Here is a 25,035-nt window from a genome sequence, read left to right as displayed (position 1 = left end):
TGCTTCCACATTTTTAGGTATCTTTATAGCAGTGTACCACCCCTTGATACCAATTATCTGTATTAGGACGTTCTCAAGTTGCTATAAAGAAATACTTGAGAATAGGTAATTCATAAAGAAAAGAGGTTGCACAGGCATCCACTCCACTTCTGGGGAGGCACCAGGGAGCTTTTACTCACAGCAGAAGACAAAGCAGGAGCACACACTTTACATGGTAAAAGAAAGAGTAAGAGAGAGAGACTAAAGGGTTGCTACACACTTTTAAATAACCATATGTCATGTTAACTGAGAGAAAGAGCCTTCTTTCACCAAGGGGATGGTCCAAGCTATTTGTGAGGAATCCACCCCAGTGATCCAAACATCTCCAACAAGGCCCCACCCGCAACACCGGGGATTGCAATTCAGTATAAGATTTGGATGGGAACAAACATCCAAACTATTTTGATATCTTTTTATCTGTCTGTTCATCTGTAATCTTTGTAATATTCTTTATAATAAATAGGTAAATATAGCTGTTTTCCTGTGTTCTGTGAACCATCCTCACAAATCAAACAAATGCAAAAAAAGGAGACTGCTGTAACCCTTGTTTGTAATCCATTGGTCAGATGCATAAACTACAATCTACTACTTTTGATTGGCATCTGAAATGGCAGCAGTTTTGCTCGACTGAGCCCTCAACCTGTGGAATCTGATACTATCTACATGCAGATAGCATTGAAATTGGATTGAATTGTAGGATACTTAGTTGGTGTCCCATAGGATTGCTTGGAATGTGGAGGGAAAAACCCATATATCTGACCACAGAACTGTTTCATGTTGAGTGAGAGTACAGTAGGGAAAAACAGTTTATATTCTCTTTTACAAAAACTAAATAAAATACGCATGAAGAAATTAAATCTACATAAATAAAACTTTATAAGGAGAGTACTTTTTAGTTTGATGATTAGCTTTCATCTATGAAATTCTTCCATCTAATGCTTTATTATTTTAGTTTGCAATTTTTTATCCATGGTTGGGGCTTTTCTGTTTCCATTACATCTCTGTGAAGATTTTTAGTCCTTTTTGTCTGTGAGAAGTGAATAACTGCCTTTGTTGAATAAACAGACTCACATCTAGTGTGTAAAAAGGGACCACTGAGTCTATCAACAATGCCCTAACTTTAATTGTATTTTATTTCAGAAGGCTGTAATATTTTTCCTTGTTACTAAAACTTGGGCATGTCAAATAATTAATAAAGTAGGATTTTAAAAAATATTTATCATGGATTTTTATTATAGCAATATTTAAAATTCATTTTTAGACTGTAGGATTGCCTCAATGAAACCATTCAAATAACAATTTTGTTGGTAACATACTAGATTGGACAATTAAGAATAGACATCTGCATAAAAATTGTTACCCAGTACTATGATTTGAATGTTTCTGCCTCCTCCAAAACTTGTGTTGAAATATAATTCCTAATGCAACAGCTTTGCTGGGTGGGCCTAAGGGGTATGCTTATGTCATGAAGGCTGTACCCTCATAAATGGATTCATGCCATTATAAAAAAAAGTTTGCAGGAGTGGTTTTTCTTTCTTTCACTCTTCCACCATGTAAAGACACAATGTTTGTTCCCACTGGCCTTCCACCATCCACTATATGAGAATGCTGTAAGAAGGCTGACACGAGATGCCAGAGGTTTGATCTTGGACTTTCCATCCTCCAGATCTGTGAAAGCTTTTTTTTTTAATTACCCCATCTCAAGGATGCTGTTATAGCAGCACAAAACAACCTAAAACACCTAGGATACATTTGCTGTGCAAAATGACCTTTCCTCGTCTCTGTGATTTCACATGTCATCACAAATGTTACATGAGTCAATCTACACTATTGGACATAAACATCTATAACTTGCTATATAACCTTTCAACTACATAATGGTGCTCAAAGACATTTAAATATCATGGCCAGTCTGGCTTCAAGATGTTGTACATATTTTGAAAGTGAGATGTTGATTATGTTTATGACTCCAGTGAAAAATACTATATTACCATTTAAAAATAGCACTGCCTTTGTGAAAGTCTACAATGTTATTAAAGTATCTCCTATTACCATCTTCCTACAGGGCAAAAATAAATAGGCAAGGAAAATATGTTCTCCTAGGAATTCTCTTTTCTCATTTCCATGGAAAATCCACACTATTCATATGAAATGTATTTGTTTCCTGTTCAGGCTGGAGTGTTTCTTACCCTAAGTCAATGACATCCATTTAGCTGACTTCATGCTTAACTGCATATCCTAGGGCTATGGTAATTTGCACACCCTCTGTCTTTACAGGATGTTGCAGGTCAAATTGTGCTTGTTGACAGAAAACAATACAGTGATGTGCTGCTCCCCACCAATTCTATGCTCATGGTCTGGGCCTGGACCATTCTGCCTATTTGTTCACTGGATGACACAAGGCATTCTAGAGGATATAAGAATAAGCAATGTGATCACCATGTAGAAAATAGAGAGTCTGCTTTTAGAGGGCAAGACTGTGTTCTTACATCCTGGCAACCCCTTACTACCTATTCCTAAGTGCCTGACACATTGTTCTACATATAATAGTTGCTTATGACATGACAGTAAATAATGGCTTTAAAGAAAAACAAAATTCCAAATGATATTTTGGAAATAAAATACTCCACTGAATTCATATTCTTCTTCCTTCCTTTTATCTTTAACTGATCTACTATTTGTCCCATAAATGCCTTAAATTATTTGTTCTTTATGTATGCATATATTTAGATCTTATTCTAAATAGTAATGTCTTAAACTTGCATAATTTTTAATGTCCTATTTAATATTTTATTTCATTCTGACAACCACCCTCTCTTCACTATAACATGAGTATTTTAGAACTAAAGTCTTTGTCTTATTTATCTTTGTAACAACAGTGCCTAGGAGACTACTTGACATTTTAGCTTGTCATTTGAACTGCTGAATGAAAACTATAAATAAAATAGTAAATGAATGGGTGAATCAATTTCATTGGAACATCAGAAAGTATGTAATCACAGCAGATTTGCTTTTGAACTCAACTCCACTAACTAATGAGAAGTAGGCCAAAGGATTGTTTCTTATGAGAGAATACAAATAAGTTGATTATGTTAAGTCTATTACTTTAAAAATTACAACAACAACAAAAAAGCTCTTGGAGGGGGAAGCAAATAGACCAACAAAGATCAGAAGGTAGAAATATCAGAGTAGAGAGAAACAAACCCACTTAAAGGAGAGGTCAAATACTGCTGGGCTTGAGGCATTTTGCTCCCAAGAGATTGGCATTAAGACAATGAGTAGGAATTACGGTCACCAGAAGAGATTAGTCATAAAAAGGAAAAGAAGGAAAGAACACTTTTTGTTTTTTTGTTATCTCTATTATTTGGAAACAAACTATCACCAGCTTAGGTTCTGCAGGTCAGAACTCTAGGTACCCAGAGCTAAGTTCTCTGTGCAGAATTTTACAAGGTTTAAATGAAAGTGTAAGCCAGACTGACTTCTCATCTGGAGTTCAGGGTCCTTTTCCTAGCTCTTCGGTTGTTGGCAGAATTCAGTTCCTTAGGTTTATAGGACTGAAGTCCAGTGTTCTTTCTGACTGTCAGTGGAAGGGTCACTCATCTCTTTGAAGCTGCCTGGAGTTTCCTACCATATGGTCTTTTTCACAACATGCATGTTGTGTCTCCAAGGCCAGCAGGAGATCATCTGGTGTTTCTTCTTATTTTTTTATTTACTTTTTTTTTTTAATTTTTGAGATAAGGTTTCACTCTGTCACTCAGACTGGAGTGCAGTGGTGGGATCATAGCACATGGCAGGCTGGCAATAATCCTCTCACCTGGCCTTTCAATCAAATAAACCTCCTACCTAGCCTTCCAATGTGTTGAGATTAAAATTGTGAGCCACCACACCTGGCCTCTTGTTCTTTTAAGGGCTTATCTGGTTGGGTCAGGTTCACCTAGCCAATCTCCGTTTTGATTAGATTAATTATATCTACAAAATCCTTTTGGCCATTACTTAACCATATCATGAAATGATATCCCATATAGTCACAGGTTTACCGAATTCAAGGGGAGAAGATTGTACAGGGTATGTACAAGGGAAGGAATCTTGGGAGACATGCTAGAATCTGCCTGGGGAGAGAGTGACTAGATAATACCCGAGACAGGGAAAAAACAAAAGTTACCAAAAAAAAAATACTAAAATGAAAAATGTTTAAAAGATTTCTCAATATTCGAATGATAGCTGTTGTTGATTCCCAAAGATTCAGTAAGAGAAATGTCAGACTTGGGGTTGGAGAGAGGTGAACAGAAGCAGCCTCAGAGAGTAAGACAGCAGAGAAAGAAATTTAATAATTTTCCAAAGGATAATGGTGACTTGTCAAGAGACATATTAAAGGAAAGAAGTCACAGAGTGTTTACCTAGTGATCACATTGGGAGAACTATCATTATAAAATTACCAGGGATAACTCTGAAAGACATGTTGGCAGTAATTCAACTTCTGCAGATTAAATAGAAATTTTAGAAGTGGGATAATAGAGGATATTTTGAAAGAAGTACAGTTTATAAAAAAAATTCTCCAAATTGCTTGTTTGATTATGCAGAATTACAGTGATGAAAACTACATGAATGCTATTCAGAAATGGAATGACTGCCAGAAAAGACAAAAATGAATAACAGGGCACTAACAATGTCATAATTTTCAGCTACTTAAGTATGAGGTGAAAATAAAAACTATAAGTAAAAGCACTAAGAAAAAGTTTGAGGTGTCATATAACACAAGATGTTAATTCTTGATATTGACAGGTGTATTCCACTGGCTGTGTGTGAGACATCTGCAGGGACCCTTCCCCCTAATTAGAGAGGTTTAAGCTGATGCATGGGCTACCAAAAGTGAACAACAGGGTATTTTTAATGTGAATGCTTTAAATATGGAGAGGAGAAACAAAATACACAGGTGCAGAAACAGTATTTCAAACCAATTACATGACATCAAAGGGCATATTTAGTCCAATGGCTTAGTCATATCTGTTACGACTAAAAGGAAAAAAAAATGGAAAAGAACAGATATGTGGAATAAAAAAGGGAAAGTCCCCATTTTTTTCCCAGAGGACATACTTGACTAGAGAGGTTGCTCCCCATGTCACTGAAAATAGAGCCAGTGGAGTTCAAGGTGACACAGAGAATAATAACAGTGGGGTTCAGGTGGAGGAAAAGGCTAAAAATTTCCAGAGATATGAGCATTATCAAATTGATATGCACTTAATTTTCTTATTTTTTTCTGGCTGTACCTTTATTCATTTCATAACTCAGAAGACAAGGATCCAGAAGCAAGCACTATGCATACCCACCCATGCTGCCAGCCCAGCCATGCAACTCCCAGAGAAGTTCATCTCTCAGGAAAGTCTGAGAAACCAAACCTACTTCCCTTCACAGGCAGACATAAGGCCTGGGAAATGTCCCTTCCATCCTGACTCCACACACTTGACACTTCTTTGCCCCCTGTCAACAGGAGCCCACCCAGGATCATCTTATGAAAAGGACTCAGGAGGAGCACACGGTCTTCATCCTCAACAGACCAGACCACAGAATCTGATCCAGACTGGTGATCCAGTTTCCTTCTAACTTGGTTTGCTCTTGATCCAAGAAACAGGTAGTGCAAAGAATAGGTTGAAATATAAATATTTTGTTGAGGATTTTGGCATCTATGTTCATAAGAGATATTGGTCTCTAGTTTTCTTATGATGCCTTTGTCTCTTTTTGTCTTTGTATTTGGGTAATGCTAACCTTATAGAATGAGTTAGGAGGAGTCCCTGTGCTTGTATCTTCTGAAAGCAATTGTAGAGAATTGGTATATATCCTTAAATGTTTGGTGGTAGTCACCAGTAAACTCAACTAGTCATGGTGCTTTTTGTTTTAAAATATTATTGCTTATTGATTCAATTTATTTACTAGATATAGACTTATTTGTATTTTCTATTTTTTCTTTTGTGAGTTTTAGCAGATTCTGTCTTTGAAGAAATTGATCACTCTAGGTTATCAAATACGTGGGCATAGAGTTGCTTATAATAGTATTCCTTGACTATCCTTTTAATATCCCTGTAGTAGTCATGTCTTCTTTTTCATCTCTGATATTAGCAGTTTTTGTCCTCTCTCCTTTTTTCTTAATAGTCTGGCTAAAAGCTTAGCAAAAATTAATAATATTTTTAAAGAACTGGCTTATGGTTTTATTCCAGTTTTATTTTGATTTCTTATTTTCACTTCCATTGATTTCTGCTCAGATTTTAATTATTTGTTTTCTTCTGCTGAGTTTAAATTTAATTTGTTCTTTTTTTCCCCCTAATTTTCTTGAGTAGAAGCCTAGATCATTGATTTTGAACCTTTCTTTTTTTCTAATGTTTCCATTCCATGCTCTAAATTCCTCTTGAGTACTTTCACTGCATTTCACAAATTTTAACAAGTTGCGTTTTCATTTTCATTTAGTTAAATGTCCTTTAATTTCTTTTAAGATTCCTTCTTTGATCCATATTTTCAGAGAGAGTTCTTAAACTAGGAAACTACCATGAAGGAAAGCAGAAAACATTCAGAAGCTTGAGGAATGATGATCCAGAAAGGAGAGGGGAGAGAGGCACTGAGAAGATAAGGTCCTAAATGAATGGCACGGAACACTACGCACTAAAACAAAGCAAATATGTGTTGTAACTGACAAGCGGACGGAATAGAAGCAATTAACAGAAATAATGAAAAGCTGTAGAGGAGAAAAGAACAAAAACAAAAATATTATTTCTCAGAAAGGTCACATTTTGGCCAAAAACAATTTCTTGTTGAAGTTGCATTTTGCCTCCTGCTATCTCGCCAGCCTTCACTTCGCCCTTTTGAGCTGCTGCTGAAGCCAGCGATCTCCTCTTGTCCTTAGTCCTCAAGCTTCTTTTCCAAATCTGCCTTTCTTGGGTAACACTAAAAATAAACGGGAAGGACTCTATTTTATCAGAATTATTTTTAAGTTGGTTATTTTTTTGCTGCTGTTGGAGAGGAACCTGATGAACTATTTCACATAGTGATGCTGTCTGATAAAGCTTAATGAGATTTCCCCTCAGGAAATTGTACATTGTGTTACAAGGGAAGGAATTAATAAGGGTGGGATTTTCAGGCAACCGCAAATAGCAAATGGCTGATTTGAGAGCACGCACCTTCCCATTTCTATTAAAATTAAGCTACATATATAACTAGCTAGTCTTCCTGCAAATACAACGAGCCCATGTGCTTTTTGAAGCTATGTGAGAAAACGTTTTGGTCTTAAGACTGTATATCAGTTATTTGGACCATGCACATTATCACCTGTGACCACAGAACAAAATCAAGGCTAAATAGGTGTTGCTAGTAGTTTCATTTCTGTCCTAGCTTGGGGTGCACACTTTGACAAATGTTTATTAAAGGATCTACTATGAATTCATTAGTATTCTTGATGTTAGAGACAAAATATGATTGAGTCCCACTTCCTGTTGCCATGGAGCTCACAACTTAGCAATCTAGCAAGAAAGACAGTTTTGTATACAACTACTACATTTTATTAATTCTAAAATACACTTTTTATTTATATTCTTATCACCTCTGAAATCAAGATGCTTCATAAAATGGATCATAGTTCAATGAGAAGCATTTCTCAGTCATAGTGGTAAAGTAATTGGGGCATGTTGCAATCAATGACATCTTACATTTGAGAAATGTATTAATTACAAAGAAACAAATGCTACATGAGTTTTACTAAAGAACAAAGGAGAAAATGTGAGAAAATAATGTCAAATTTCATAGTGGAGTTGCTTTCAGGGGAGTACTGATGAAGGTTTAAAAGGATTTCACTAAGCAGGAGGGAGGGAAAGACAAGAACATACTGCATTTCAGTCTTAATACCATCAAGTAATTCAGGGTGCTAGTGTATAGAAGATCTTGGAAAAGTGGCATGAGATGAAACTTGAAAGTTAAGTCACGATCATATAGTAAAAATCACTAAATGACTTTTACTGAATGTTTATAAGAGCTAGTGTGATATCATTTATCTGATTTCTTTACACTCGTTATGCTTTCTTCACGTCTCAGTGATAGTGAGTTTGTATTAATTTTCTTGACTACCTGGGAGTTTTAACTAGCTTAAAGGAGGCTTGTAGAAGCATTAGCAATACTCAAAGTTAAGTGGTTTTGTAAGACAGGTCAATACCTGTCTGATTCTTAGTTGGGTGACTGCTTACTCTCAAATAACAAAAAAATATATATATAAGGATGGAGAAGAACTGACTTTTTAAAAAGGTGATTCTATTGAAATGGAGTTTAAAAGCCTGCTTTTCCGTCCCATTTGTGAATTATCCATCCACTGTCTGATTTTGCTAGTGTGGGATTTAGTCTTTCTTCAGAGAGTTAAGTGTGTATGTCCTTCTCCCCCTTTTCCATCTCTAGGAGAAGATGAAAATTATTGCTAATATTAATATTTCTGGAGGACAGGGACATGTTTGATAATGGTTGGTTTATTATGTTAGTTTTTTCCTTTGTTTATTTTCATTAATTCAAAAATCATTGAACCCTACATTAATAACCCATGATTGATTTAGCTCTTAAAGTCACTTTTCTGGCTCCACTAGCCAGATTATTTTTTTGCCCAAGAACCATGAGAAGTGCTTGGTTTGTGTTAGGCTGGCATATTCTAGAGAGATGGCTATCAGTATAGGATAGTGAGTATGAACACAATCCTCAGATTCAGGCCTGGGTTGCAGAGCAGGGACATACTGTTGGCTGCAGTAGGTGAGGGCAGCCACTTGGCAGCCACTGAACAGGAAGAGGCCAGCAGTGTGCAAAGGCTCTGAGGCACATTAGCATATATTCATTCCATACCCCATCTGTTCTCTCAGCAGTATCATTAAAGCATGCAGGCTGGTTATCAGGCTATTACTTCTTCACTCCAAATCTATACTTTTTTTTTTGAAACAAGGTCTTACTGTGTCATCCAGGCTAGAGTGCAGTGGCATGATGATAGCTCACTGTAGCCTCAATCTCCTGGAATCAAGGGATCCTCCTGCCTCAACCTCCTCAGTAGCTGGGACTGCAGGTATGTACCATCATGTCCACCTAATTTTTTAATGTTTTGTAAAGAGGGGAATCTTGCTGTGTTGCCTGGGCTGCTCTCAAACCCCTGGGCTCGAGTGATCCTTCCATCTCAGCTTTCCAAAGTATTAGGATTACAGGTGTGAGCCACCACCTTTGGCCCAAGCCCACATTTCTAAACCCAGTTTCCTGATGCTGGACTGGGACTCTGCAAACACATTTGAGTTTTCCTATCTGGCTTCCTGTTAGGTATTCAGCAGTGGGTGATAGAGTGAACCTCCAAGGCTGTAGGAATGAGAAAGACAGTCTTTCCTGCCTTCATCCTCCGTGATTGCTCTTCTAGTTGCTGTCATGCGAGCAGTATTTCTTTATCCAAGCACCAACAGTTCTTTCCATAGAAGCAAGGTTCTGCCAAGAGATCTGGGCCCCAGTCTCGGGCATCCCTTCTCTGAATTCCTATATTTTATATTACTCTGAGCTTGTTCCTCTATTCTCTAGTGGTGTAGCAATTTCCTGACAACTTAGGGTTTTTTTTGTTTGCTTTATTTTGTTTTTCCCCATTGGTTATCTACTTAATAATTTTATGCCTAGTTAATTCTTTTTTATATTAAATTTTTCATATTAGATTCTCTCTATTTAAATCACTGGTGTGTTTTTCTGTCCCCTGACGAGACTGACACTGTGTCAGTGATCCGCATCTGGTACCTATATCTCAGTTTCCAAGCTTATTTATTTTACATGAAGGCTAGGACTTTGATATTTACAAGAAACATAATTAAATAGGATAGAGAAACAATTTCATACACTTCCCCTTCACATTACTTGTGAGGACTTCAAGGATAGCAATCAATGTAAGCATCAATCCTAGCCGTTGCTTTTTGGACAATTTCTCACTTATTCTGCTTTCCTTCTACAAAAAAGAATGTCTTGTTTGGCATTCTTACATTGCCTGTATTCGTTTCTGAGATTTTCCTGTGGTATAGCTTATAATAAGATTGCATTAATGTCCTAATATATAAAGTACATGCTAGACTTATTATATTTCAACTTCAACTCATTAAATTGGATATACTTGTCAACAGTTAATAGATGACATAAAATGTTAGATATCAAAATTATAGCTAAATTTAAAAACATTAACAAATAACATTAAAGATAACAAGTACATAGCTCAATAAAAATAGTACATGTCAAGAATAGGCTTTTAAAAATCAGAAAAATGAAGTTGAAATGCATTCAAAATTTCTTCATGAATTTGTGTTATTACTGTATTATTGCTGCATATTTGTATTAAGGGTCTGTTATGTCCTAAGTGTTATCTCACATTCTGGAAGTTTTTTTGAGACGAGTCTTTCCCTGTCATCCAAGCTAGAGTGCAATGTGATCTTGGTTCACTGCAACCTACACCACCCAGGTTAAAGTGATTCTCCTGCCTTGGCCTCCTAAATAGCTGGGATTACAGGTGCCTGCCACCATGCCTGGCTCACTTTTGTATTTTTTAGTAACAATGGGGTTTCACCATGTTGGCCAGACTGATCTCGAACTCCTGACCCTAGGTGATCTGCCCACCTCGGCCTCTCAAAATGCTGGAATTATAGGCATGAGCCACAGTGTCTGGCCCCAAATTCTGGAATTTTACAAAATGAATAAGATCCTTTCCAAGAGTGTGAGTGAAATAGGCAAAGCGTAATGAATTATCTTAGATGCAACAAGTAAGCTTAGAAGAGGTGATCATCCTTTCAGCATGTGAGGGGGTACTGAGGAAGGATTCAGAAGAGATAAACTAAAGTGGGTCATAGAGAGTCCACAGGGAGGGACAAGGAATGGGCTTTTGAGGAGAAAAAACAATGTGTGCCAAGGAGGAGGCATGGAAATGTGAGAAATTTGGGATAGTTGCATATAATTAGAGCAGAATCTGTAAGAGTTGGAGGTGCATAGTACTGGTATTAGAATTAAGGACAGTGAAGAAAACCTAACAAGACCCTGGAAAGCTTCATGTCATCTTGCTTAGTATTAAAAGTAATTGCCAAAACTGCAATTACTTTTGCTCCAATCTAATAATGTATTCATTAGATAAGCACCCATTGAAGAATTCTAGGAAGTTAGAGATTTGCATCTAGGATAGGCATCCCATTATAGTGTGAAGGATGTCTTGAGGTGAGAGACTCTAGAGATAATAAAACTAATTAGGATGCTGTCTCAATAAGCCTTTGGGAAATCAACAGCAATCGCACTAACATCATACAATTTCTTCCTTTACATCTATTGATCTATATTTGAAATATATTTTGTTTTATATCAGAGAGATGGAGAATTTTGGACTGTCACATGCAGGGGCTGTAATTTATGCATCTTTGCATGCCCACTGTCTAATATGATGTTTGCCACAAAGTAGGTCCTCAATAAATGTTGATTAATGGTGAGCGATAGCAAATAAATTAAGGTAGAAATAGAGAGAGTAAAGACATACTAGTGGATTATGGAGCTATTTAACAATTATCAGAACAACCTCATGGTTATAGATATGGGGAAAAGGAGAGGATTAAAATAACTATAGTTTCTGGGTAGACTGAGCAATTGGACAAATGATGATGTCACACTGAGATGAAAAAGAACAGGAAAATGAGGGGATTGGTGAGGTTTGCAAGTACCTATTCTCTCCTTAAATATTCCATCCTCATTTTGCCCCACTGGCCATGCATATAGGCCTTAGTCCTATGCAACTAGGAGGAACTTACCCTAAAAATAAAACCACGGTCAGTTCTTGCTTCAGTCAAGGCACAGGGAAAGACAATGAGACATTTCCTGAGGTTTTTATCCGAGCGAACTTGGCTTCATAAAATGTTAGTGCTGCAATGTTTATTTATCAAACTGTCACTGAATTTTTGATAAAATAATACTTTGACATGTTATTTATCTTCTTTATCTTCTCTTTCATTACTTGGGATATCAGATATTGCTGCTAAAACCAACTCCAGGACTTTATCAAAATTTCTCTTCTCAATTTCCTCATAAACATACTTGTTACCATTTATTATTTTAAAGATTTCAGAGCAATTTTTAACTAGCTTTCCTATCTCAGCTGTGGAGTGTTTTCTGCACCCAGAGATTTTGCTGCTGGTATGAGTGAACTAATATCAACTATTTTAAAACAAAGAGTGAAAAATAGAAATACCTTCAACAGATACATAAGGTTTAGAGATAACACACATTTGGAATTGAGATATTTAGTTTAGAAAAATAAAACCCTTTTCTATTTGTAAACATAGGAGCCCAGTTAAAATAACTGTTTATGACTCACTGAGGAACACAAAAGTAAAATTTACAACAATAATACATACCTATTAAATAAACTTGGAAGTAATCATTCAAGCCTATTAGAGTAGGATGATAATTACCTGAGGGCGTGGGGGGCACGAGGGGGATGAAAAGAAGTTGAAGGGTGTAAACATACTGTTAGGAATAAGAAATAAGCTCCACTCTTCAACAGCACAGTAGGGTGACTACAGGTAACAACAATATATTGCATATTTCAAAATAGCTAGAAGAGAGGATTTGAAATGTTCCCTAAACAAAGAAATGATAAATGTTCAAGGTGATGGATGTCTTAAATACCCTGATCTGATGGTTGCACATTGCATGCATGTATCAAAATATAATATGTGCCTTATAAATATGTATACATAGTATGTATTGATTAAAATAATACAAAAGAAAAACAAACAAAAAACCCTATTAGAGGAGAAATGCCTAAAGTGTAAACTGAAGGAAATAGATTATATAGCTTCTCAAGATTCTTCTAGTTATAAAAAATTGGGGGTTTTGTTTTTAATACTCTAAGTGCTACCAGTCACTGGCTCAAACTTCATCTGCAAAACACAGCCGAAACTAACTCCTAAGTATGGCAGTTTCTGCCACCATAAATGTAATAGCATTGTCTCTGGGTAATGTGTATGATGAACAAATTCACAAACAATCCCTTTTACCCCAAATACAGTTTTCTACTGAATTGTAGAGGTTCCTCTCCGCTGACCAACTGATCTGAGATATTAATTTCCCTGAAAGTTACGTCTCAGTGTTAATTTTCTCTGACTTTGTACTGATCTTTCTAATTGCTTCTCATTGCCTAATTCCAAAGATGCACCTTTTTATATGACTTCTCTGAACTGCCTTCAGCATCAGCGAAGATTCACTGTTACAAAATGGCAAATTTTTAAACAACAAATATATTCACAAGTCATTCTAACTCTTAATGACATTAATTTGAAATACTGTGTTTAAATAGTTTATAAAGATACACAAAAGTAGTTACACCATGTAAATTAAAATTTCTTACCCTATGGTATTATGTACTTTCCACATCATGTTTCCAACCCAGCTAACAACAGGAGGAAAGAAAACTATGCCAAAAAAGTTGACTCGGGAAACAATTCTAAAATCTCATACACCTGAAAATATGTGTAGGTACTAAGGAACTGAGGGAAACCTGAATAAAAATAATGTAGAATCAAAACATATATTACACAAGACTCCCCTGAACCATGCCAGTAGTCCCACCTTTAGACCTGGCTAGAGATGCTGCTCAGTTGAGCCCTGTGCTTTAGATGGCCTGCATATTATAAACACATATTCACAAAAATTTATCAAAGATAAAGGGGGACATCTGCCATTGGAATGTGGTACTCAAGGTTATAACCCCAAATATGAATCCTCATAACTAACACTATTCGGCGGGGAGAAAGGCAGCTGCGTCCAAATATCATGAAGGTTTATGGGTTACGCTCCTGCGTATAGTGCAGCCTAAAAGTGCTTAGTTTAACAACAACTAAGGTTAATTAACAACCAAAATCAGTTAATTAACCTATCAAATTCATCCTCTTAGGCTGCACAAAGGGAATAGATTATTGCTTAACAACGTATTATTTTCCAGCAGTGCCAAGCGTCCATTTCCTTGCTCCTTTTGGGGGCATTCTAATTGGTGGTCCTGAATACTCATGTATTAGAGTGTTATTCCTAAACGTTACAATGGGGGCTGAGAACGATCTGTCAATGTTAAATAAATCACACTACTCAAATTTGTATATATGTAGGTTAGCAAAAACAAGCATAAACCTAAGACTATTTTTTCCATTATCAATTAAATGAACACTGAACCCCCTATAATCACAAATCTTGTTGTAACTTAAAAGTTAACAAGGTTAGGCAGGTGTAGAGAAAAGGGAACCTTATTCATTTTTAATGGGAATTTAAATGAGCATGACCATTATGGAAAACAGTATGGAGGTTTCTTTAAAGATTAAAAATAGGATTACCATATGATCTGGCATTCCTACCACTGTGTATTTATCTAAAAGATGTAACATCAGTATGTCAAAAAGATAATCTGAATTTCCGTCTTCATTGCAGCACCATTCGCAATAACCAATATATGGAATCAACCTGAGTGCCCACCAAGGGAAGAATGCATAAAGAAAAGGTGGCACTTGTACACAAATGAGTACTACTCGACCTCTAAAAAGAAGGACATTTTGTCATTTGTGACAACATGAATAAACCTGGGTGAGTTTATGCTAAGTGAAATAAGCCAGGCATAGAAAGACAACTAATATGTAATATTTAAATATGAAGTCTTACCAAACTCTAACTCACAGAAGCAAAAGGTAGAATAGTAGTTGCCAGGAGCTGACAGTTAGTGGTAATGGAAAGATGGGGGTAAAAAGTACAGTTTCAGTTATACAGAATGAATAAGTTCTGGAGATCTATGGTACAGCACAGTGACATCTTAGTACTGTATTTTATGCTTGCATATTGCTAAGAAACTAGATCTTCAATATTCTTACCACACACACAAAAGATAAGTTTGTGAGATATGGATATGTTAATTTAATAATTTCACAATTTATGTATACATTGAAACATCACATTGTACCCTATAAAAATAACTTAAGGCTCAATTACTGCTTCAAAAAATTAAATAAAAATCCCATCCTCATCAATACACTGTGACTAAAATCTTAATTAATTAATCATAATCTGTATAATGCATTTGACTTTAATAGAAAATGTTGAATATCATGTAAAAAATTTTAAAACACACAAAAATCTTTAAATTTTCAAACTTTTACCTTACATTATTGCTGAAAACATTTAAACTTTATATACTGATCACATGTCAGTTTTTATCTTATCTTTCATTGTCACATTAGAATACAAATTATGTGAAAATCTTTACTATTCCAACAAAATCAGTCATTTTGCTAAAAGGCAGAAAAGTAAATTTTATAAAGATGTACCAATTTATCACTTAATTTAAAATTTTTACCCATCCACATGTTTCCACTCAAAAACAAAACACACAGACATGTCCAATAAAAATTAAGTTCAGCCACTTTTATTATTTTAGTTGTTTAATGCCCAATTTCAAGCATTACAATAAGCATAACTTTACCATTTTGAATAATCTTGTCATTATTAGGAGACCTACAAAACGCTGCTGAGAGAAATCACAGGCAATGCAAATAAATAGAAAAACACTCCATGTTCATGGATTCAAAGAATCAATATTGTTAAAATGTCCATACTGCCTGATATGGTTTGGCTTTATCTCCCTACCCAAACCTCATCTCAAACTGTAATTCCCATGTGTTGAGGGAAGGCTCTGGTGGGAGGTGATTGAATCATGGGGGTGGTTTTCCCCATGCTCTTCTCATGATAGTGAGTGAGTTAACATGAGAGCTGATGGTTTTAGAAGGGGCTCTTGTTCTCTTTCTTTGTTCTCTCTCCTTTGCTGGCCTGTGAAGAAGGCATCTACTTTCCCTTCAGCCATGATTTCAAGTTTCCTGAGGCCTCCTCAGCATGTGGAACTTGAGTCAATTAAACCTCTTTCCTTTATAAATTACCCTGTCTCAGGTATTCTTTACAGCAGAGTGAAAATGTACTAATACACTACCCAAAACAATTTTGAAATGCCTTTTCTATCAAATTACCCAGATAATTTTTCACAGAATAAAAAGAAACTATTCTATAACTCATATGGAATGAAAAAAGGGTCTATATAGCCAAAGCAATCCCAAGCAAAAAGAAGCAAGCCAGAAGCATCTCATTACCCACCTTCAAACTATACTACAAGGCTACAGTAACCAAAAGAGCATGGTACTAGTACATGAACTAGTACATACACACATAGACCAATATTACAGAATAAAGACCCCCTGGAATAAAACTACATGCCTACAACCAACTGATCTTCAACAAGGTTGACAAAAATAAAACATTGGGGAGAGGATACCTTATTCAATAAATAGTGCTGGGATAACTAGCTAACCATATCAGAAGAATGAAGCTGGACTCCTACCTCTCACCAAATACATACATTAACTCAAGATGGATTAAATACTTAACTGTAATACTTCAACCTATACAAATCCTAGATTACCTAGGAAATACCTTTCTAGACATTGGCCTAGACAAAGAAGTTATGAGCAAGTCTTCAAAAGCAAATGCAACAAAAACAAAAATTGACAATTGAGACCTAATTAAATTGAAGAGCTTCTGCACAGCAAAAGAAACTATGAACAGAGTAAGCAGACAACTAACAGAATGGGAGAAAACATTCACAAAGTATGCATCTGGCAAAGGACTAATATCTAGAATCTAGAAGGAACTCAAATGAACAAGAAAAAAAAACACTCATTAAAAAGTAGGCAAAGGACATGAATTGACACTTATCTAAAGAAGACACACACACATGGCCAAGGAACAGGAAAAGAAATATTCAGCATCACTAATTATTAGATAAATCAAAATCACAATGTGCTATCATCTCACACCAGTCAGAATGGCTACTATTAAAAAGTCAGAAAGTAACATGTTGGTGAGGTTGGGGAGAAAAGGGAATGCTTATACGCTGTTGGTGAGAATGTGAATTAGTTCAGTCCCTGAGGAAAGCACTTTGAAGAATTTTCAAAGAACTGAAAGCTGAATTACCATTAAGTCTAGCAATCAACTAGGTATATACCCAAAGGAAAATAAATCATTCTACCAAAAAGATACCTGAACTTGGACATTTATCACAGCACTATTAATAATAGCAAAGAAAAAGAATCAACTCAGGTGTCCATCAGCAGTGGATTGAATGAAGAAAGTATGGCACATACATTATACCATGGAATAGTATACAGCCATAAACACAAAACAAAATCAAGTCCTTTAAAGCAGAAAAGCAGTGGTCAGCAAACTTTTTGGCACTAGGGACTGGTTTCAGTTTCCTGGAAGATAATTTTTCCATGGATGAGGTGGGATGGGGGGATGGCTTTGGGATGAAACTATTCTATCTCAGATCATCAGGCATTAGAATTTCTTAAGGTGTATTCAACCTAGATCCCTTACATGTACAGTTCATGTAGGATTTATGCTCCTATGAGAATCTAATGCCACTACTGTTCTGACGAATTCATATGAATTTGACAGGTGGAGGTGGAGCTCAGGCAGTAATGCTCACTCACCTGCTCCTCACCTCTTGCTGTGAGGCCCATTCCCTCACAGACCACAGAGCAGTACCAGTTCACTGCCAGGGGAGCTGTAGAAGGAGAGGGAGAAAGGAAGAAGGGGTATAATCATCTGGAGCAAAATAAAATAATATCTTCACATTTTGGGATTATAACATGTTCTTGTTTCTGCAGGATACAAAACAGACAAAAGACTTCCCAGGACCCTCAATGACACTGAGTCCACATTCAGAAATAGAACATTAATTAACCAGCAGCTTAAATGCTTTTCATTCATTTCTATCTGCATGTTATAATTTAAATTTTTAATACAACATAGAATAAAAGGTGCAACTTCTGAAGCAAATTGAGATGCTGCAGTCCAAAGCAAAATGTGTTACTTCTGCATCAACCAATCTGAAACTTTCCTTTAGAACACTGGAAATAACATACTTTCAATTTTATAATATTTACTTAACATCAGGCATTTGTGGAATTACTATGAGAAATTATGCCTTCCATCTCCCTTACTTCTGCTGTCAAATTCATATGAATTCATTTCCTTAGGTCATCAAAGAATGAATGTAAATAAACTGAGAGAGAAGCCAAGACCTGCATCTCATCCTTAAATACACGCATGGTCCCAGCTGCCTACCTGCGATGATTAGCAGTGATTTAAGAAAGAACCTCTTTTAAAAACTGTCCGTTCTTTCTGGAACTGTGAACAATGAACAAAATCAAGCCACAAATGCAAATATACTAAAATAATCCTGTAAACACTTGCTTAAAAATAATTGTGGTCTCTTATTTGCTGCAAGGCAGGGTTTCAACTCCTTAGAATATCTATCTAGGCTCTTACATTGTTGTTCTAAAACTGCCTTCCCAGCCTCTGCTCCAGCCATTTCACCCACAAATTCTAACTCTAAGTCATGTGCCTGGTCATCATTACTCCAAAATGAAACTTTACCATTCCATACCTTTGGCTATGTTTTATTACCCCCAAACACGCTCCCCAGTGTGGAACGTAGGGCAAAGTACTTTAAGCTTCAAATTTCAATTGTCTGTCTCTTTGTTTTCCTACAGCTCTTCCTGACTCTTCAGTTTACCAATTCTTTCTTCATCTGAATTAGCTGGCAATTTATACCATTCTTTCTTGCAACATTTATTTTGAATTTTAACTGTTTATGGATCTCCTTTCCTTGCTAGACTCTGAGTTCCTGAGGGATGGAGTAAGATACTGCTTTATTCATTTTTATGTGCCCAGCAACTAGTAAAGCACCTGACACATGTAGACCCAGTAAATGTTTGTGAAATTGAATTGACTCTTCCAGGGGGCATATTGGCTTAAAATCACACCAAGGTAGACAGACATTACTAATATAAGTTTCTCCTAAGGGCAAAATGTTTACTTATTTATTTTTATTTTTAGGGGAGAATGTAGAGAATACTTGAGGGCACTAAAGGTGAGAACAATATACATTATATTTTATGACATTTTCTCTCAACAGATATTTCTAGTTTTAGAGCCTGATTATAGAGCAGAGAAAAAATTCTTCATTTAATGTTGATGTAGCTACTTTGCCAGCAGAGGGAGAAAATACAATACAAAATACATGCAGCGATATTTAGCTCTCTCCATTATAAATGATGTGATATTTTACGTTTTTTCCCCCTTTACTTTTAGGTCAGAATATGTATGAAATTATCCAAGAATATGTAGTTATCTAAATCATTTCTACCATCTTCCCCCAAATGTTAAAGTATACCTATATTTTTCTTTAGGTTGAGAGAATTCAGCAGTGTATTTTACTTGAGAGCCAGTAAGCTCTCATCTAAAATTAATAGGAAATTACGCCTTTCAGAGAGAGGTGTAATTTCCAGATGCTCATTTTATCTCTCATTGCATGCTAATGAAATGAACTGGAATATTTAGGCACTAGATACTCTGCAGCATGGGTCTGAGGGCAGTTAGCCAAAATCTGATGATGTAAGCTAGAACTGTTTCTCCCCTGCAGTACAAAGAGGCTTGCTTATAAAATTGGAGGGGGTGGGTGAGTGGGTAAGATGTTGCTGTCTATATTGTGTTGTGTAATGTAGAGTGTATGTATACATATATACGCATACACATATACAAAGACACACACACACACATACGCTTTTCCATCCCACTAAATTGATACATTTGCCAAAGGAAAGTACAATGCATAAGATGATTAAAATGTAAAAAGAAGATATTTATTCACTTCAAAACCTGATCCTTTTGTATACAACATAATTCAAAGCTCTCATTTATGCATGCCAAATAAAATTAGATTTTTTAAAACAATAGGATATATAAAGTTCTCACACTCATTGCAAAACATCTACTCTTTAGATAATTTAATTTATGATGAAAACAAACAAATCTAAGAGACTGTTAAGATCAGTTACAAATAGCTTGTGCTAAATGTAATATACCATCCTCCCAGTCTTAAACCACACCTACCCGTTCACTCCATTAGCTCACCATCTCTTATTCCAGTCTTACCATCTTAAAATCCATATTCCATAAAGTTTCCAGAGTTTTTGAAAATTATTTTTATTTTGAAATCATTGTAAATTCCATTGAGTTATAAAAAACAATACAAAGAGTTCTTCTGTGCTCTTTACTCAATTTCTCCCCATGGTAACATCTTGCAAAACTGTAGTGTAATATCACAAGCAGGATACTGACATTTATACAGTCAAGATAGAAAACATTTCCATCATCACAAGCCTCCTTCATTTTTACTTGTTATAGTTACACTAATTTCCCTTTCCCATCCCACATCCCTGATCTGGTCTCGATATTTATAATTTTGTCATTTTAAGAATATTATGTAAGTTGAATCATATACAATGGAATCTTTTGTGATTGCTTTTTTTCCCCCTCACTTGGCACAATCTTCTGGAGATTCATCTAGGCTGTTGGGTGGATCGACAGTATGTTCCTCTCTTTGCCAAATAGTATCCAATGATAGGAATATACCAGTTTGTTTAACCATTCACTCACTGAAGGAAATCTGGGTTGTTTTCAGTTATTGGCCACAGCCATACTGAAGTTGCCATAAAAATTGTATACAGGTTTTTGTATGAACCTAAGTTTTATTTCCATGGAACAAATACCCAGGGGTGCAATTACTGTGCCATATGATAGGTTCTTGTTTAGTTTTAAAGAAAATGCCACCTTTTCCAGAATGGCTGTATATTTTACACTCCAACCAGCATTGTGATCTGGTTGACAATGTGAGTGATCCAGTTTCTCTGCAACCTCACCACCATTTGCTGATGTCATTATTTATTTTAGTGCTCTCTCTCCCTCTCTCTATATATACGTGTGTGTGTGTGTGTGTGTGTGTGTGTGTGTATATATTGCTATGTCATTGTAATTTTAATTTATATTTCCCTAAAGGCTAGTAATATTGAACTTCTATTCATGTGCTTATTTGCTATATGAATATCATCTTTGGTGAAATGTCTCTTCATTTCTTTTGCCCATTTTTAAATTATATTGTTCTTTTATTATTGAAATTTAAGAGTTTATGATGCGTTCTAGAGACTAGTTCTTTGTTGGATATGAGGTTTGCAGGTATTTTCTCCACTTTGTAGCCTACCTTTTCATTATTTTGACAAGATCTTTAAAGAAATTTTGTAACTTTTGATGATGTCTATTGATTTTGCCTTTTATGAAATATGTTTATGGTGTGAACTCTAAGAAATTTTGTCTTTCCCTAGATCCCAAAGATTTTTCTACTATGTATTTTTCCTAATAATTTTATATTTTAATGTTTTACATTTAAATCCATGATCTATTTTAACTTTCAAATAAGGTTTGAGAATTAGGTTTAGGTTCTTTGACTGTAGATGTCCAATTGTTTCAGTACCATATTCTGAAAAGAATGTCTTTCCTCAATTAAACTGCATATACATCCTTCATCAAAAAACGGTTGGGCATATTTGCATAAATCTATTTCTGGATTAGTTGTTCTATGCTTTCAATCTATGTGTCTTGCTCTTAGCCAATGCCACACAGTCTTGACTACCATAGATATAGTAACAGTATGTAGTATATTACCATATACTGTAGCTATATAACAAAATTGACATTTAATGAAAAATGACAGGCATTGAGAGGAATAAAATGATAGGGAGTAAACCAAAGGAAAATGTATGGGCCTATGAAAGTGTAAGACACTAAACAATACAACTTGAAGAAATTAAGACTGAGATTGAGGGCTGTAAGTGGTAAGTCTACATGTGTCTACAAAAAATGCAACTCACAGAAATAGAATTTGGGAGCCAACCACCAAAGCAGAGAGCATATTAGGCATTCCAACAGAGACATTCTGTTGAAAAAGTCTATAAGGCTGCATTTACTCAGATTTCAGTTTATTTGACTTAAATGTATCTTCTATAACAGCAGCAATTACTATACCACAAATAGTATACATATCACACAGTGATCTGCCATTACTGTATGACCAGTGAACTGATTAATGATAGATTAAATACTGGGAGTTGTTGTATCAATATAGTGAATAATTTGTACTAGTGGATTGTCTAGCTAAGAGAAAAGTACTTTCGACATTTTGAAATGATTCACGCTCTTGGCTAAATCATAGGAAAAATATGTTGCCACAATTTTCAGGGTTCAGTCTTTATAGTTCTTGGATAGATTGTATAGTGGTCACAGTAGCTATGAAATACAGTATGGACATCATTTAATGGGCTGCCTTCAAGACTGAGTTCACCACATTCAATATTGATGTCACTCAATTGAGAATGTTATTGTGGTTTATATTTCTGTGATATTGTGTTTATCTTTCTTCTACATTTTAATCTAAATGGCCAAGTTGAGGTGGCAAAAATAAAAAATAGAGGCAAAGGATTCATAGATACTATACGGACAATAGTGAAATTTAATGTGATAAATATAGCTTAACTGAGGTCAAAATAATATGAAATTGTCTGTCTCAGAATAGTGAATGAACCATTAATTGGACACCACCCTGCAACAGGCCCAGATGTGTGTTGTTCCCTTCTCTGTGTCCATGTGTTTTCATTGATCAGCTCCCACTTGTGAGTGAGAACATGCAATGTTTGGTTTTCTGTTCTTGTGTTAGTCTGCTGAGGATGATGGCTTATTGATCCATGTTCTTGTGAAGGACATATTCCTGCAAAGGAAATGATCTCATTCCTTTTTCTGGCTGCATAGTATTCCATAATGTATACATACCACATTTTCTTTATCCAGTCTATCATTGATGGGCATTTGGGTTGGTTCCATTTATTTGCTATTATAAATAGTGCTATAATAAACATATGTGTGCATGTATCTTTATAGAGTGATTTATATTCCTTTATGTATACACCCAGTAATGGGATTGCTAGGTCAAATGGTATTTCTGGTTCTAGATCCTTAAGGAATTGTGACACTGTCTTCCACAATGGTTGAACTAATTTATACTCCCACCAACAGTATAAAAGCATTCCCATTTCAATACATCCTCTCCAGCATCTGTTGTTCCCTGATTTTTTAATGAGCACTATTCTAACTGGCATGAGATGGTATCTGATTGTGGTTTTAATTTGCATTTCTCTAATGACCAGTGAAATTCATTGAAGTTCTGGGTAGCCCTAATATTCTTGAAATCTATTCCTGGGCTTTTGTACTAAAAGAAAAAAATCTTCATTTAGCTGTGTGGTGTTTTGTGATAGGCCAATGTGGTTTAAATTTTAGATTAGAATCATCTTAATGTGAAGCTAATATTTAGCAAGAAAGGATCCTCTCTTTCATCAATCTACTTGATTTCACATTTCCCACTCAATGCTTCATACATCTATGAATCCTTAGAACATGAGGGTGAACTGACATGCAGTCTACAATACAGCTTTGAGAAGTTTGCTAATATCAAATGTTTTTAGGCATTGTTTGTCCATTGCACTTAGCAACAATTTCTGAGAGACCTATTATACATTCAACATTTCACAGCCCTACGAATGTTGCTGTCACTTCTGCTAAAGCCAGGTAGATTTTTAATAAATGACTAGGAAACATTTTGGAAGGATGATAATCATGTAACAGAAGTAAATCAAATGTTGCTACTCAAACCTCTCAGAAAGAAAAAACAAGAAGCTAGAATTTTACTCCATATAGGTCAGAGTCTTCAAAGGAATGTCCTTAAAAGTCTGCTTTGTCCATCTTTTTGCTTCCAGTGACATTAATGCCTTTTATAACTTGCCATTTCATCCCAGCTTATATTTGAAGTGGGACTAGAATCAGCATAAAGAGATAACAGAGGTGAAAAGGTATTACGTCTCTTTCCCTCCCTTTTGTATAATATGGACCTCCTCTTTAGCCCTTTATTTAATCTAAGAAAAATATAGGTCCTAGACATTTCAAAGGTTAGAAATTTAATGGATGAGAGATAAATATATTCTGTAGCTTCTATGACTACATATTACCCTGTGGGTGATCTCACAAGTCTATGGGTTGATGACAACTGCTTAGAAGTGTAAAATCAGTCTGCCTAGAATTTCTGTTCACACCTTTTATTAAAGAGACAGTTACCTCCCAGACAGTCTTAGATAGATAGCTTTCCCACCACTACCACCATGTCTGAATAGTGTAAGTAACCTCTGAGAAATGGCAAAAAGATTCAAGGGGAGAGAGGTCAGGATTATATAGAGAAAATACACCTCAAACCAGACTGTTACTACCTAAGGTAATGAAACCTCCTGGTAGATATGACAGTGTGCAATGTGTAATTTCTATTGTCAGTATTGTCAGAATTTTTATTCTTGTATCTCTTCTCAAAATACACCCAAGTTTATCATCTCATTTGATTCTTACAATTTTTAAAGTCCCCACATTTAGATAAATCTGAATCATGAAAAAAATAAATATCTGTTGAGAAGTTAAAATTCCCAAGGAAACAGTGAACCTAAAGCCTACACAGTTGATATGTGAATATAGCTCAGAAGCTAAATCTTTAAAACCAATAAAATACCTTGATTATGGGGCAGGTAAACATAACTTGAGACATCACAAGGCAGAATTGCATTCTAGTATTTCTTGCAGCAACTGGTTCGCTGGGCACTCTCCCTTTGCCAAAAGGGGCCTAAGCAGAATGCCTTCAATGGCTGAATATGTTCGGAATAGCATTCTTGAGGCAATCTAACTGGGGCTTTTGCCCTGGCTGTTGGGTGAATTCCTTAATGCTGCTCTATGTTGCAGCTGCTAGGGCTGGAAGGCTCAAAATAACCTCCTTATCCACTTGTCTAATTCCTGGAATGAGATGGGTAGAACAGCTGGATCTAGCCAGGCACTATTACCTATCTTTGTGTCCTTCCCATATAGCTACCTTTGGCTTCCCTACAGAATGGTGAGCTCAGGCCTGGCACAGTGGCTCATGTCTATAAT

Source organism: Callithrix jacchus, chromosome 14 (assembly GCF_049354715.1).
Source record: "Callithrix jacchus isolate 240 chromosome 14, calJac240_pri, whole genome shotgun sequence".
Classification (NCBI taxonomy): domain Eukaryota; kingdom Metazoa; phylum Chordata; class Mammalia; order Primates; family Cebidae; genus Callithrix; species Callithrix jacchus.
The sequence above is the reverse complement of the archived record's forward strand: the minus strand, read 5'-3'. Positions refer to the sequence as shown.